Source organism: Carassius carassius, chromosome 26, assembly GCF_963082965.1.
Source record: "Carassius carassius chromosome 26, fCarCar2.1, whole genome shotgun sequence".
Lineage (NCBI taxonomy): Eukaryota > Metazoa > Chordata > Actinopteri > Cypriniformes > Cyprinidae > Carassius > Carassius carassius.
This window is the reverse complement of record NC_081780.1, coordinates 12217171-12234864: the sequence shown is the minus strand read 5'-3', so window position 1 is coordinate 12234864 and position 17694 is coordinate 12217171. Positions and strand designations below refer to the sequence as shown.

General features: G+C 37.1%; 1 pseudogene; it reads left to right on the top strand.

Moving 5' to 3' along the window:
• Positions 1-359: 359 nt before the first annotated feature.
• Positions 360-17694, top strand: part of LOC132105820 (peroxisome proliferator-activated receptor alpha-like) — a 65859-nt pseudogene continuing 48524 nt past the window's right edge.

Here is a 17694-nt window from a genome sequence, read left to right as displayed (position 1 = left end):
TGAAAAAGTCCTTAGAACATGTTCCTGTATTTCTGGCGCCAATTCAGATCTGTTGCGCGAGGCGAAACGTACTGACAAGATATTACCTCGACTCTCCTAAAAGCAATTTACTATTTTAGGCTGTATAAAACTAATCAATAATCTGGCAAATTACAGACTGCGCTGGAAAATCCGTTTTAAAATGGTAATGTGGTTTCTAGCTGGTTTTAGATGCTCATTAGCTGTTCATTAGATAGTCGAGCTGGATTGTTGTTGGTCCAAGATTGTTTACCAGCAAAATAAGACATTTTGAAAGTCAGTTAAGTTCAAGCAAATGTAATTTTTTATTTGTGTTCCACAGAACAAAGAACGTCATACCGGTATGGAACTATATAAAGGTAAGTTAAGTGAATTAAATTTATATTTTGGGTGAACTTCTTAAATAACTGCTTCATGACAATCGCTACTTTTAACTTAGCCATTGTTTCTTTTATTATATACACTGTACACAGTGCAGCTTTCAACAATCAAGCTTACAACAAGATATTCAGAACTTGAAAACAACAGAAACAAGTTAACCATTCAAAAAAAAAAAAAAAAAAGATTTATAGATTCATTCCCATCCAATACACCATTCTGAATGAAAACCGGCTCCCTCTAGCGGCAAAGAGTAAAGGTGCGTTCTGCTCTTACAACAGAAAGCCCAATAAGTCGATGTGCATGTAATCATTCATGTGCAAAAAATAAAACAAATTGATAGAGAAGGCATGTACAAACAACAAATGTGTTTGCTTATAATGGAAAACATCAGATCAAAAGCTGTTGGGAGATAGGGGCTGATTGGTGAAGGAAAGCAAACAGAATAACTGTCTCTTGTAAAGATGTTCTGCAAACCAGAACTTGTTTGCTCTAAGACCGAGAACGTTGGACAGGATAGAAGGTGGGGAATTAGCTGTGCAATATCATAAGCTTCAAAGGGTGGGTATGTTTATGAGCCTCTGTCTTTGGTTAGTGCGGAGATCAAAGTGCACAGCCTTTTCAGAGTTTCTGCTTCTGTTTGTATTTGATGGTTGCAGTGGATCTCAGGTTTTGGTAATGGGATGGAAACTCAAACCAGAATGTTATATAGTTTGGTTTTGAATTTGTGTTATTAATCTGGCGTCCATTACCATTTTTAACGTCACTGTGCATTTCAGTCCTGAAATGAACAGTGCTGCTGGGGATCATGATGGTTGACCTTTTTTTCGATGATTTGCAAGACCTTGTTATGTGTGTTTCTTTGGGTGTGTCCTCCGGCTTATCCAAACATTGCGCTTGACGTGGTGTCATTCCATGAAGCAAATCTAGCTGTATTTGGGAAAACGGATGTTGGAGATGATGCATTATGAGAATATACCTCCCTTTGGCTATTTATGACTTATGAGTAGCACAATTTGCTCTTGAAACATCCTCTTTCTTCCTTTCTTAAAGGAAAAAGTTAATCCTTTCTCGATGATGTATTGAGTTTTTTTCCTTTATTTTTTTCTATATATATATATATATATATATATATATGTGTGTGTGTGTGTGTGTGTGTGTGTATATATATATATATATATATATATATATATATATATATATATATATATATATGCACAAGTCAGATATAATTTAAATCTCTTATTCGAACCCATGTTCCAGGCCACTTGTTGATAAAGTTCCTATAAAATTCCTATAAAAATGTGCAGAAAAATTATGGATGATATTCAAGAGAATGGAAGGGAGGAACCCAAAGGGAAGAGAAAAAAATGCTCCATCTGATGCTTATGTTAGTGTTTTTGACCACAGAGCTTTCTAGCCAAAACTGCACTTTAGCTGTGCTTTCATAGTTTGGAAGGTTAAACAATGGAATCTGTTTCTTTTCATTTACTTAATCAAGATTGTAGAGGAAAAGAGGACAATTTTCCTCATCTTGGGGGAATATCATTGTCTCATTGCATTTTGTCAGTGACCCGTTTGCTCGAGAGTCCCTTAAAAATTCCATCTGAGACGGAAAAGACATGTTTGGCACTTTGGTTGTGTAGTACAAGGAATGGAAACTGGACATCAATACACCCCACCTCCCTTCAGGGCTGTTGGTTTCAGTTCTTCATCTGCAATTACTTTCTGGATTTTTTTTTTCTTCTCTGTTGCACCCCGTGACACAGTCCAAGTGCGTGCGATCAACAAGTTGGTAAATCACAGTTGATTTTGACCACATGATGCTCTATCGCAGTTGAATTTGATCACATGATTATGATGCTCTGCTAAATCCTCAGAACTGACAAAAGAAAATCGTAAACACATGTACGGAAATATGTTTTTAGAGACATGTCTTCCCAATTACAGTCCATTTAAAAAAAAAATTGATGCACGCTAAAGAAGAAAAAACGGCATACTTTCATTAATGTGTTGCTTATAAATGTCTGTGTAAATCACACAATTTCCTATAAGTTATTCCAGAATTTATTCTTTTTTTTTTTTTTTCTTTCTCACCCAAAACATGAACCAGATGCTGGTACGTCCACCCACAAACAGATGCAGAAACAGCTGGAGTAATGCCAGTGTGGTTTGATAGTTACCAACTGGCAGCATATTGAGTTTCTTTCAATTATTAATTAAAAAAATAAACTACTTTTTTTTTACAATATGTATTATATAAAAATGCCCAAATTGTAATTTCTTATATTATATTATAAATATATTACAAGCATACAAAACAATTATTTATTCTTTTTTGCTTGGAAAACGTTCATTTAAATGACCTTACTTTACAGTAGTGAGAATTATGTGAAAGCGCAATATTGAACCACACCAGTAGAGGGAAGCAGAGCTCCACAGAATGATACCCTTCTACCAGTTTTCAGACCAGACTTCCACCAGTCTCTGGTGTAAGGATATCCACTCTGTCTGTCCCTCCATCTAATTAAAGTCCCCACCACAGGTTTAGTTAGCATTGGCTTGAGCTCCCCTCATTTTCTGGTCAGAACAGTTTTGATGAATGTCCACAAGGGGGCTCTACTTGACTGCCTAATCGCAAAAGATGAAGAAATGTACTGCCACCCCAAATAAGAACTGCACCTCACTGCTCCCGCCATCTTGTATCCCGCCCTCAGAAGTATAAACTTATCCACTGTCGATTAAGGCTGAATCAAGGCTGCCTGGCTTGGACCCAAAGCCCGCCATTTTTTAGAATACGAGGTCATAAAAATCCCATTGCTTGGGGCGTTCAAACAGCATTCATGGTCTACAATTCATTGTTCCAAGATCATTGATGTTGTTAAATTTTTAGATCTCACTTGAGATTCTTACATTTTGCAAAATATGGCGTAGGATAGTATTATTTAAAAACACGTTAGTTATGCATACTGTATCAAGGCATTTTGTGGAAATTACATGTATAAATGTAATGATTCAAATATTACAGGGACCTCTGGTTTGAGGGTCAAAGGGCAATAGCGGTTTGACTTTGGGGTTTTTCTAGACTGGATGTTATTGTTATTCACAACAACAACAACGAAAAGGTGAAATATGTGAGATAAGTAAAATACTTTGGAAAGAACAAGAGGTCCAGAGAATTTTTTTTTTTTTTAATACAACAGCCTCGCTGTATTAGTGCTGACCTGGTTGATGGGATGTGTGTGTGTGTGTGTGTGTTTGCGTAATCACACAGGTGGAATGAAGGGTCACCTAAATGGCTAATTGACGTCTAATGAAAGTTCTTTCCCAGTTCCACAATGTGTGTGTGCTTGTGAATGCTAGATGAGGTAGAAAAAGACCACAGGTCAGTGCAGAAAATGAGAGAGAGATGGAAAGACTGTATGATGGGTAAATAAAAGAGGCTTGTCATTTCGGTGCCCATGTGATGAATGCCTATTGGGACAACAGATGTGTGATGATGTCATTTAGTGTGTGTGTGTGTGTGAGAGAGAGAGAGAGTGTGTATGGGGAGGAGCAATAGCAAAGTGCACTCAATTCTCTGCTCTGTAGTGTAAATTCTCAGTTGTTCCTGTTGAAAAGACCAAAATGGACATTAATTTCCAAGTTGGTTTATGCTGATCTGGAGCTGGTGGACAAAAGAAATATAGATGGTGATGTCAGCATCCAAAAAAGGTGGGATTTTAACCCATTTTTGATTGCTGACCTCCATGGTTTTCAGGGGTTCGGGGTCTCCACTTGAGACCATAAACACTAAAGGGCCTTACTGTAGAAAAAGGTCAGCTTTAGGGCCTTTTACCTTTCAGTACCCTGCCACCACGACTAGCACCTTACACAAAACGCTGTCTCACTATAACAGGCCACTGAGCGAAAGGTTTCTGATTTAATTGTGGTTGCATTGTTAAACTTTTGCCACTGTCTTCTGACTCTCTGTGAGAGGCATAAGAAGACCATTGTTCTTGTGTTATGCCGTGACAATAGCTGTTTGTCATCATGTAGAGCCAGAGTGAGAAGGGGCAGCACACACAGTAACTTCACTACACCGCTGCCAGCACTAGGTTTTCCAGGCAGGGTCGCACCAAGGTCAAAGATCTCTCGATCACACCATGTTGTGTGCCAATTACGCCAATAAGATCACCTTTTTTCTCACTGACCTTTCTAACCAATTCGGTTTCTTCCATTTCGTAAGTGATTTAGTTGGCAAAAAAAGTCTGTAGTGTATTTCTGTCATTCTGAAAATTGCATTGTATTAATACCTTGTATAAATACCTATTAAACCTGCTGACATTACCACCTTAAAAATTAATATTTAAACCAAATTTAAATCCACATTCGGGTTTGAAACAGAGGCCTCTAGGGCAATTGAGCACATGTAAATAAATCCTTCAAAAGAAGAAATGCCTCGCTTTCAGAGCCTCAGAGCTCACAGTTGTAGTGATATATGTCTTAAATGTGTGATTTCTCAGGCACAGATTAAGCCAAATGTCAGAATAAAAGGTTTTTTCTATGGAGAATCACTGTTGATAATGCAGTTTAGAATAGGACTAAGGTTAATCTGTTTCTGGGAATCGGACCAAGATGATGCAAATATGAACTAATTCTGAACTGTTTCATGTGATTATATTGCTTGATGTTAAGAATAAGCAGTTGTAAAAGAAACATATTTTGAATGCTTGTTGAGCCAAAGGGGTTCCATACGTTTTAAGAGCTGAACCGACAGCATATCAAAGCGCCAACACCAGAAGAAATCACTAATGTAAAGTGATACACACAGCTGTCGGCCTTAACTGGGCTCACCGTTTTTCACTTCACCTCAGACAAAGAGGCCATGTGGAGCCAATAGTCCAATTTTTCACTTTTGGCACTTGATTTACTGTGAAGAAATAGTGTCAGGATTGAGAATATGTTATGGATGTTATCTGGTTTTGTGAAAAAGTCATAGGTGTGCTCTGGGTTTTATCGTTCTCTCGTTGCCTCGAGCCTGTGACCCCTTTCTGAGGACTAGGGTCGCTTCTCGGTAATCATTCACTTGTAGCCTTGGGTTGCGGGGCTGTGATAGGCATTGTCTTGGCTCTTGAAAACAAAGTAAAGATATCTCATATAATAGACCTGCATTACTGAAACCCCAGGCATGTGTTTTTGTTCCAAAATCCATGACTCAGCAACAATTTAGTACTCCTTTTTACTGTAAGATTTTGTAATGTTTTTGTCTCTCTCATGCTCCACAAGGCCACAATTATTTGATCAGTTATACAGTAAGACTGTAATATTATGAAATATTGTCACTTTTTAGTATTAAAATGTTGATTATTTCTGTGATGGCAAAGCTGAATTTTCAGAATAATTACTCCAGTCATCAGTGTCACATGATCCTTCAGTAATCAATCTAATATGCTGATTTGGTGCTCAAGAAACATTCCTCATTATTGCCAATATTGAAAACAGTTGCGCTGCTTAATATTTTGTAAACTGAGGTACTTTTTTCACAGAATTATATTACATTATAAACATGTTTACTGTCACTTTTTATGAATTTAATGAAGCCTTGTGAAATATAAATAATTTCTTAAAAAAAATACTTAGACAAATAAGTCGAAGTTCATAAAATACGGTAGATAAATAGATAACAATATGGAATTTTAAGTCACAGAAAGATAGCTTTTGTATTCAAGGTGATGGCATCATTATTGCACAATAACTATATAGCCTTACTAGACATATAGATATCCAAAAATCCTTTTAAAAGTGATTTAAAAAGATAAATAGATATAGCAAAAAAGAAAAAGTTTATCAACAATCAAAGTAAGAGTTTGTATTCAAGGCAAAGGCATCAACATTGCACTAACCATGATAAAAATACAGTTCTAGATTGATCGAAAGATGTTTAATTCAGTGGCAATGACATTATTTTTCTCCTTATTTAGTATTTGAATAAGCGTGATATAATTCTGGACATAAGAAATGAAATTGAGGTTTGGTCTCGTAACGTTGAGACACACTGTGCAGGGTAAGTGCTGTGGGTGTGGTACTGCAGCGTGCCCATGGACGCCGGGCACAGAGCGAGGCAGGGGGCCGTTGCGGCATGCCTTTCTCTCCCGCACTGTCTCTCAGCGTCAACCCGCCCCCTTTGCCAATGCCATCTCTTGGCTTTCCCAGAATGCCCTCTGTCTGAGAGCACTGGCCTGAAATAAAACTATGAGGGCCTGCACGGAGAGAATGGGAGCTTTGTCTAAGCTGCCATTTACACTGTCTGGGGGCATACAGACAGAACTCAAAGAGAGTGTCTGATTGCAAATTAGCACAGCCCAGGGCTCAATGCTCCGTACACTCATACACACTCACGCACTGGCGGTGCGAGGTGTGGAGAAAGTTTTGCATTAAACGCTGCTGAAGATCATTACGCCCTTTAGTTCTATTGAATAGTGCCACATTTCAGTCAGGGGCACAAAAAATAATTAGCAGCAGGCTTCTCTTGAGCTGACTTGTGTGTGACCGAAGCATTTGGGCTTGTTTAGTATGCAAGTGATGCCGGGTCTGAATTTGTGATTAGCTGAAACACAAAAGCTGCAGCCGGTGCTCTGCAGGAGCTATGTCTCTACTTCGAGTGGGCCTCTCGCTGCGTTTCTCTGTGATTGACATGCGTCAGACGATCGCATGTAGCTTGTTACATGAAGACTCTTTGGTGTGATATTTCACCATCTTTATCTTATAAATGGAAGTGTAATCATTTTGAACTGTTTGACCTAAAAGCGTTCCAGCCAACTGTTTTCAAAGTAATCGGCTGCCTTAGGAAGCAATTTATAACCGGCACAGAGCCCTAAAAATTGTGTGTATTAAATGTCAAAAAATCAAGTCTCTCCTTGATTTTCTGGTTTACAAATTTGGAGCACTTGTTGGCATTAATATCTACTTTTTTTTTTTCCTTGCATATAGGTTTTAATTTAATATGAGAGGCATGTAATGCTGGAGACTAAATAAGAATAAGTTTCATGCGAACATGTGATGCCATGTGAACTCAACAACCCTTTCGTTATAATCTGCTTGCCACCATCTCATGTTAATTCCCACGAGGTCGCTTTGTGTAGGACATAAACACGCGCATTCACACATAGGACACAATTTGGCCCTTTAATCTGATTAGCTGTGTGTACTGTATGGATGACCCTGGGTTCATCGAGTGTGTTCCTCTACTTTTACCACTGGCAGAGAGTGAAGCAATGACTTCAGTTTTATATCTGATTTCTGAGCCCAGAGGGGAAAAATGCAAATTAATTAGTTCTGAAATGTATCTTTAGCCATCCTATCTGTCAACACCATCCTGTATCAGAAATAATATTTGACTTAAATGTTAAAAAGATGCACTGATGTTAGTTATGTCAGCCCTATCTAAAAAAAAAAAAAAAAAAAGAAATCTGTACTTGACCGATAAAACAGTACTCTGCCTGTTTTAGGTGGCTTTGTAAAATATTTTTTTATGAGTAGGTATTGCTTTTAGAAATACATTTGTGAGATCATTACTCCTGTCTATGAACCACAAATTCAGCAGACTTGACTTAAAGGAGTCTTGAAGCAGGAAAAAAAAATCATACTAATGGTCTCTGAGAGCCATTAATAGGGCTAAATTATAATTCTGTTTGAATTCTGTTCTAAATGGTTATTTCCTTAACAGAGTTTACAGTATTGTAAGTTAGTTTTTTTTATAACATTTAACACTTTCTGTAATTATACTGAACATCCAGATACAAATTCTTAATATTCATGTTGCAATTTAGTATGAAGACATCCTTAATGAATGAATGAGTGCATGACTCACATCACACATTGCCCTTCAAAATGCCTTTGATAGCACACACACACACACACACACACACAGGTTTTTACATCATATCACATGATTGGCTGAAGTCCTTCTCACTTAACCCATTTAATGCTCTGTTTGTGACGAAAAAGTTTTTTTTTTTTTTTACTATGAATAAAAGTGTATTTTAATATTGTTAGTGTAGTTTTCCCTTCTGAAAGATGATGTCAAGGCTCTATAAAACATGTAATACAGAGACATCTAGCATAATTGATACATATAATATTTAAAGGGTCTATTATTGTCATATAAATGTCTCTTATGAATCATAATGATAAATGTAAACATATCAGTGGTCACATTTGTTTATAACTTTATATACAATTGTAGACTTTGTCTTTTTAAGTATTATCACTCTAAATTAAACAAAGTAAAAGCAAAAAAAAAAAAAAAAAACTTATATTAATATTACCAGTGCCTGACAGTAAAAAAAAAAGAAAAAGAAATAAGGAATGAAAAAAGGATCTTTATTTTTGTAACATTCTGTTGGGTTTCTTTGAGCAACTGTTTAAACAGGGAGGGATATAACAGGCTACTATATATATACTATTATTTTTCTTTCTTTCTTTATTATTATTATTTTTTTCTTTTACAAAAGGTTTATTTCATCCACCATCCAATAAGTAAAATACTTGTGCTCACTCAGCTGGGAAAATGTTGGGATTAAATGGGTTAAACGACGGATTACAAGACCCGGGACATCTAATTTACAAACAGTTATTAAAAACTTTATGGAATGGCTAAACGCCTTTAAATATTTCACATGTAGACATTTATACTAAATGGTACTTAAAATATTTTATTAATACTAAGCTACATAAATCGGGAATGCAACAGGTAACGTTAGAATGTCTTATTAGTTTTCAGGAATCAACAAATGAGCAAATATAACGTAATTCCTAACGCCCTCTTCCACTGATATAAAATAAATCAAACATCAATGATTTTTATCAAACCACGTTTTTATTTACTTTGTTTTAATTTAAGTTATTTAGATCAACCATAAAAAACCTCTCAAGTCGAAACTTAATAACTGTTATTTATATAATGTTTTTTTTTTTTTTTTTTACCTCAGATTTGTCGTCTGTTTGAAAACGGACTCGTCGAGCTGTTCATCTGCAGAACGGGTCGAGCAAGACGGGCCCGTGAATTAACAAAAAAAGAAAAGAAAAGAAGCCCACAGCCACCACCGTTATATATCCAATGTGAATAAGAGTAAACCGTGTGTTATTTTGTGCTGATATTAGATTATAGGTCAGCGGCTGCTGTCTGGCTCTTGTGTAACTGTCGGTGCGCGCGCTCTCTTGTGTATGTGTGTGTGTGTGTGTGTGTGTGAATCATCGTTCACCTTAGTTGAACTTGTGTGATCTAGTTCACGGTAGTGTAAGGCTTTTCGTCCGTTGGCTGTTGGGAGGATGAACATCTCTTCTTGATCATTACAAAAACCAAACTAACGTTACCCTTAAAAGACGCAGTGTGTCGTCATGTTTTTTTTGTTGTGTAGATGAGGTTTTGATAGTTTGCTCGCAGACAGACTGCATTAACGGTCGTGTGTAAACCTCCGCTCGACAGAACATTTCAGCCTGAACTTGAATAATAAAAACGGTCGTCGTGATTTACCCAACGACTCCCTTCAAGTTTCTTTTGTTTGTTTGTTTTGCCGTTGGCCGTTTCTAACGACAGCTAAAGGAGCACGAATGACCCGGACGAGGCTGAGAAGCGGACTCAAGCGAATAATGTAAGTTCTCCGTTATCATGTTTTAGTTGGTCCCATCGGTCGTTTTTTCATCTTATTTGTATTTATTTCGCGGTTACGCTTTAAATTATATGCGCCCATCATACGAAGCCGGCATATGGGGCTTTATAGAACTGTAGCCTAGTTTTCACAGCTTATTTTCCTGGCATCAAATGCAAAATATCTGTCGAGCACGCACTCGATGGAATTAAACGAGGAATAACTCATTTTATTTGTGCATGTCGAGGAGAATAATGGAGTTATAGACACATTAGAGATAGAAAAGAGGTCAGTTTCTCATGGCCAGCCCTTTTTGTTCATGATTTTCAAATAATCGATCGTGCTGCTCTCTTATTTGGGTTTGTGTAGATTCTTCTCTGTTACTAAAGGCACAATGAGACTGCTCTGGTCTTCTCATTTAAAAGAAAAATAAATCTAAGGTGTGTATTTCATAAAAGGGGTTGCTCTCTAAAATATTCTTGCCGGACTATTTTTTACAGACCTATTTCATCCAGTCTATATCAGATTGTAGAACAGTATGTCATTCAACATAGTAAAATTAATAAATGAATCTCAACTGAAATTATTATTACTGAAATAAAATATTCTGTGACCCCTTTTGTACTAAGAATGCATGCTCTAATATTTTAGTTGGCTTTCTTGTCTTGTATTTGGCATAAACAAAGTTCTCAGACAATATGCACCTTTTAGAGTTGATGATAATGCAGTTATCGAAATACATGCAAGTTATTTTACAAAGGTTTTATATCTCTGCATAATGCTATTGTTGTATATGTTATTTTTATTTTTTTTTACAGCCAGTGAGAATAGAGCTCTTTCTGAAACTTAAGACTGTGTGTGTGTGTTTGTGTGTGTGTGTCTGTGTTGCAGTGGGGCTTGAAATGGCGAAGATCTCTTTCAGACTCAACCCAGAGATGGAATGTACGTCCTCTTTTTATCTGGTATGATTTTATCTAGATTATCATTTTTTTTCCAGAGTAACCAAAAGTAATTTTATGTGATAATAATCTGCTGTTATATGCCGAAAGTGAGATGTTTTGTGCAAGTACATCAGAGAGATGTTGAATGATGAAGCCTATTGAATAATGTAAACTACAGTTTCATGCGCGCATCATGCTTTATTGTGCATATGTGTTTTATAATGTATTATTATTAGATTTGAAAGTACAATGATTTGTAAATCTCATTATGTGTCTCTGAGGCTTTAGTTCTGGTTGTTGACCGCTCTGTGTGTTACACACACATGCTATATGTTAACTAACATCCTTTGAGATTTATGCAGATTATGCGATTACTAACCTAGGTTAATTTGGCCTGCTTATGCTCTAATTTCCGTCTGTGAATCAGTTGCTAAACTGAAATAAGCACAAACTTTTTTTTTTTACTCCGTAGGAACATAAACAACTTTAAATATATTTTGAAAGCACAATTTTATCACCGCCAGATTTATTTCTCTATTTGTAAAATGTGTTTTGAATTTGTTGTCAGTGGTAGTTTTGGCAGACCAAGTGCATTAGAGAAATTCTGATGTGCTTTAGTTGTACTTATCGTTGCTTGTTTGCATTTTGAATAAATAGAAATAACCTCTAAAACTAGTTTTAGGTATTTCTGAGGTTTTACATAAAACCTCAATCAGATGTTTTACATATGCGTGCCTCTTAATGTGACCCCAACGCTCACTATAAACAACAGCATTCATTATTTTGAAGGGCCTGTATATTAAAATTTTTTCCACATTCACTTTTTCAGCCATACACCTTTTGAGAGAGAAGGAGACATTCAGAATGCAGATGATGTCAGCACTTCAAAAACAACTGAAAAAAAAAGAAAAGAAAAAGGTCATCAGTCATTCCAGCAATCTGTTTCCAGTTGTCTTAATGTTGTCACTCAGCACTGGAGTTATCTTGCCAAAAATATCTTTTCATTTACATCTCCTGTCGGAGAAATAACCAAACCGCCGTTGAACACAGAGCTACGTAACCCAAGGCAGGAAGGCTCAGGCCAGGCCGATGCTGAGAGCGCACGACCGAGGCCAGATTGCATTCCGTAGGTCTTGCTGAGTTCGTAAAGTGTATGTGCATTCTGGAAGTGTCTTTCCATGACTAGCCCCTGGTGCTACAGCCACGCCAAACTGTCAATCCCACAGGAATGTCTCCCCAAACTCTTTGCAACAGATGACAGAAATTTGGCGTATGGTATTGTCATATTCTTTTTCTCTCAGCATTTTTTTCCCCTCCATCCCTCCTCTGCTTTTGAGATCACCCTCAAGTTTTTCAGTGTGCTCTCCCCTTTTTCTCTTGCTGCTTGTCAGCAGAGACAGAAGGCCAAACATGTAATGTGTCAACATGACCTGGACTCGGTGCTATAATCGGAGTGTTTCACTTGGCCTTTTGAAAGGATTTGATAATGACGATGACTCGTTGCCGCCATCTTTTGCAAAGACTTTGCTTAAATTGAGCAAAGCCTACCAATCCCTTCAATACTACAAAAAGGCGAACAATCCTATGCGCCAGCAGTGTCATAAATTCATCTGTCTCGTCACTGGCCTGAATCCAAGCTGGTTTACCTCGGTTAACCCTTCGAAAAAAGCATACATCATTTGAAATTTAAAATGCAATCACCACAGGGAGGGGAGGCGCCTCGTCTAACATGACACATTCACACAATCAGTCCTCGCTTTTGTGTGGCTCTCGGATACAAGCGGCCGGATGATTTGAGTGGCCTGTAGTGTCAGCTGAGGTCAGGGGCGTGTCCTGAGCTTTTAGCCTGTATAGCCTGTCTGAAGCTGGCACTAAGAGGTTGCACAGATGTGAGGAAGAGCCATTGAAGCAATGCGTGTCTGACAGGAATCGGGAACATTATAGAGCACAGGGGGACGTGCCTAAGCTGCACAGATGCCAAGTGCAGCAGAGGACAATCAGCTTGACACACATTCTGCAGCCACGGGGTTGTGTTGTACCTGTCATGCAGGGAGATGTCAGGTGACGCATTTTGTGAGCACATGTGCATGGGTAACTGAGGTCATGCGTTTGATTTATGTGTGTCGGTGTGTGTGTGTGTGTGTGTGTGTGTGTGTGTGCGTTCAGTTCAGAGAGGGAACTTGTGGGTATGAGCAAGGAGCTCATAAGTGCTTGACCCAATTTCGCAGGCAGAGAAGAATTCGGCAGTGAAGGCCTTCCTCTGTTAGTGTGAGGTTGATGTGCTGGGTGTTTCCTCCCAGGGTCTAACAGGAAGCTCATGTTTGAGTTCATTTGAGGACAGGGAGAAGGCTTTTCTTTCCACTGCAGATCGTTCTAGAGAGGGGGAGAAAACCAGGGCCTCAGCTCTGAATCGCCCTTTTGCAATCTGGCATGTGTTTTAGCTCCTTATACTGCTGTATTGTCTGTTTTGGCTGAACTTAGGTTTTTTTGCTCCTGCCAAGAAAACATCTATTTTTTGGGCTTACAGTGAGCAGAAGCTGAGATCCTGAGTCAAAAATGACTTAATGAATCCTGCGAGCAAATGAAACAATCCCCTGCAGGGTTCTTTTCTGCTTCCTTTGGTTCGGTTTTACATTCCAGGCTCAACTGTGCCGGGTCGTGACCCATGAAAATGCTGTGCTGTTCACAACAGTTTTGGATTCATATGCACAGCACATATGAAGCGTTTGTGCCTTTCATTGAGTTTTAGTGAATGCTCATAGACTATGATTTGTTGTTCACAGGTTCGGGGATTTTGGATGACATTGACAGACATGTGTGTTGCAGGACCACGCAGGTGAGAAAACTGAAGTGACCAACAGCACACACTTGCAGCACCACTCCATGCCAGAATAAGCCAGTTTTGTAAAGGAAATCATATTTATTATTAATTAAAAAAAATTTTATTGGCTTAAAAATAGGCATATATTACCTAACTGTTTTGTTGAATTGTTCTGGATGTACTGGACACATTAAAATTTTACCTAAATGTTAGAAAGTTTATTTTACAATAATAATTATTTTACAGTACTTAATGATTTTGTATAATCATCGTCTTTAATGTATACTGCAGCCAGTCTGCAGGCTTGCAGTATTCGTGTGGTCTCTTTGAAATGTGAATTCTGTGTGGGAGGCCTCTCTATTCATCTTCCATGAACATTTCATGTTGATCATTTGGTGAAGTAAGAAGATATCAGGTACTCTAGATATGTCCTTTCCCAACTAGAATGTACATGATACATATTGCATAATCCTAAATGTTCTGATACTTGATTACATGTTCAGAACTTCTTAAGCAGATCTAATCTTTCATCAGACAGTGGGGTTGTTCAAATCTAGGGCACGTCTTTGAGAGCTTATTTATATGGTGGGCAGAGCAGGAAAATAATGAGGATTGACCTATTAGTCTCCCATTGCATCAGTTTGACTGAAATTAGAGGCAGATTTGGGATGAAAGGTTCGCAGTATACAGATTGTCTGAAAATGATCACTTCAGTGTGCATAACCACACTGATCAAACATGATTTATCTTATTGGTGAAGTTGTTGTCTGATCTGCAGGGTTGGTTTTGGGCTTCTTTATGACTGTCTTTCTCTAAATCTGTTCATCACTGTGTAGGTTGGTTGACATGTTGATTTTTACATGGATTTTCAAGTGCGTAAAATTAGCATGACACGAACGAAAACATTTTGTCTTTCTGTCTTTACTTTTGCCAAACATCCCAGTACCTTACAAATAATTTTATTTACTCAAGACTCAATGCTCCCAAACTTTGTAAGCAATCAGAAAAGTATCCAGATACAGATCCCCTGTAAAGACCTTGTCTCAGATGATCACCAGGACAAGACCACAGGAAACTGATGATTCTTCTGCACAATCAGACTTTGCTGCAGCCTGGAATTGAACTGCTGGTTTTGTCTGGTCAGAGGAGAACTGGCGCCCCAACTGAGCCTGCTTTCTCCCAAGGTTTTTGTCTCTATTCTGTCACCGATGGAGTTTTGGTTCCTTGCCACTGTTGCTTCTGGCTTGCTTAGTTGGGGTCACTTCATTTACAGCGATATCGTTGACTTGATTGCAAATGAATGCACAGACACTATTTAAACTGAACAGAGATGACATCACTGAATTCAATGATGAACTGCCTTTAACTGTCATTTTGCATTATTAACAAACTGTTTTCCAAATGAATGTTGTTCAGTTGCTTTGACGCAATGTATTTTGTTTAAAGCGCTATATAAATAAAGGTGACTTGACTATTAGCAGGGCTCGCAAAATCGCTATACCGATGTCCCGGGGCTATTGTGTTTTCCAGTCGGTCTACCAAAATATTTCACCCCCCTGCCCGACAGGCTTGAACCGTGATATAATATTCCTTCTTTGATTTGCGTTGTCCACTAGCTTGTTGGGTAAAACTGATTGCACTTGTTTCTTAGTCTTTCCGAATTAAACATTCAAGTGTTTTAAACCATTCACACGCTTTCGGAGCTGCGAGCACTCATTTAAAGCATGCATAGAAAGCTACGTATCAGGCAATGTCCGTACACAGAATTGATTCCTCTTTGTATCCTTTGTATCCTTGCATCTGAATGAACACTTACACAAAAAATTACCTGAAAATAACAGTCTTTGCAAGTATTTTCATGAACAAAGTTATGTCTTAAGTGAATGTAAACAGTGGAGAAAGACGTCGAGTGCATTATTTTATTGGATATGTGCATTCTGTCTTAAAGTGGCAGCAACCTATAAATACCTGCTGTTCCATAAGCGTCACCTGCTGTCAGAGTGTGACATTTGCATGTTGTTCACAAAGCTAAAATCAGACCATTCTGTTTTTGCTTCAATTTTTAATTATACAATCGAATTATAATCTAATTAACATTTATTTAGCATATTGTTTGGATCGTGATTAAAACACAGTGGTTGCCTCTGATTTTAAATGGAAAAAGCACAGCCAAAGCATTAGTTTGTTTATATGAAGCCATTTATTTTATTTGTATTATTTAATTATTTGATTTGGGATTTGTTCAGCATTTTGTTGGAGAAATAATAAAAGGACACCTTTTCATTTATAATTTGTCTTAAATCTAATTTTCTTAAAAAGAAATATTGAGAGAAAATTGTATCGTGAAATCAGTATCATGGATCACATCGCATCGTGAGTTGAGTGAATCGTTATATCCCTATATGCTACTAGTTTTTTCTGTGGTGTCAAAGAGGTATTCTATTATTTAAATAATAAAGAACCATATTTTTTTGCTCATCTGCAAAATGACCCGATCTGTTATTCAAAATCTGATATGATAATGCAATATGATCCGAGCCGTGGGTTTTTTGATCTGTTGCACCCCTTCTTTTTTGACTTGTTGTTTTTAACCATGCTGATTTGTCCACAGTAAAGTTCAGCCATTTTTTTTTTTTTTTCGGGCTACTTAAATTTATTTTGGGCTACCAAAATCTGAAGAATATCTGCCTGAAGGGCTACCAGCGAATTAGGAATTTGCGAGCCCCATTTAGGATGTTTGCACCACATATTTCAATATACTCTGTGGGTATAGAGAGATAGAGAGGAGGATGACACTTGAAACAGCTGGTTTATGAAGATGCACTTTATCACTCAATCATCGAATGGTCTCTTTCACACATTAGACCCATTTCTTTGTCTCCTGCAGTGTGGATATAATCTAAGGTCGTATGCCAGTTACAACTGTCATCCAGATGTTTTCTTGCGTGTTCTGATGCTCCCTCTGTTAGTACTTAATGCCATTTTTGCATAAATGTTTCTCATCTCTAGCAAAGAGTCTCATGCTTACTTACACAAGCTTAAAGACCACATTTTTTTTTAAGGCCTAATGTGTGGCATAAACATGACCAGCGTGACACTGTCATTGCTGGTTTCATCCCAGTCTTTGCTGTCATTTCCCATCTGTACAGACTACAGAGTTTTCTTTGAGCGACACATTAACAGATAAATAGTGATAAACAGAATATCCACGTTGTTGACTTCTTTTAGAATTAATTGATTCATGAATCTTTTTTTTTTTTTTTTTTCGGATAATTACCGCTTAACTGTATACAGTAACTGACCCATCCAACTAGTTTCTTACACAAATGTGCTAAGTTCATAAGTTGTATTTATTTGCAGTTATTTAAGTAGCTGCATAATAAATGCATTTATATAACACATCAGAATGGGGACAGATACAGTACATGTATATAGTTAATTTAATCAATAATTAATAACTCTTATAATTAAGTAGAATTAACTAGAATTATGGCATTTATCAATATTTGCTGAAAAAAAGCCACCAATGCAAGACTAATTAAAATTCCATTTTATTTTTGAATGGATACATGTACATTTTATGCATAAATACATATATTTGTAATATAATGAATACATTTAAAAATGAATACATTTTTGTTTCCATATAATTCAATGAAAATAACCTACAGTCATAATTTTGTAACAGAGTTCGTCATGGTTACTTAGATTCTGTTTAGACAAGACGTGTTATTGTTTTTGTTTGTGATTTGTAAAAAAATTACAAACAAAAAAATACACACACACACACACACACACACACACATATATATATATATATATATATATATATATATATATATATATATATATATATATATATATACATATATACATAATACTCTCGCAGGGTTTTCCAAACATT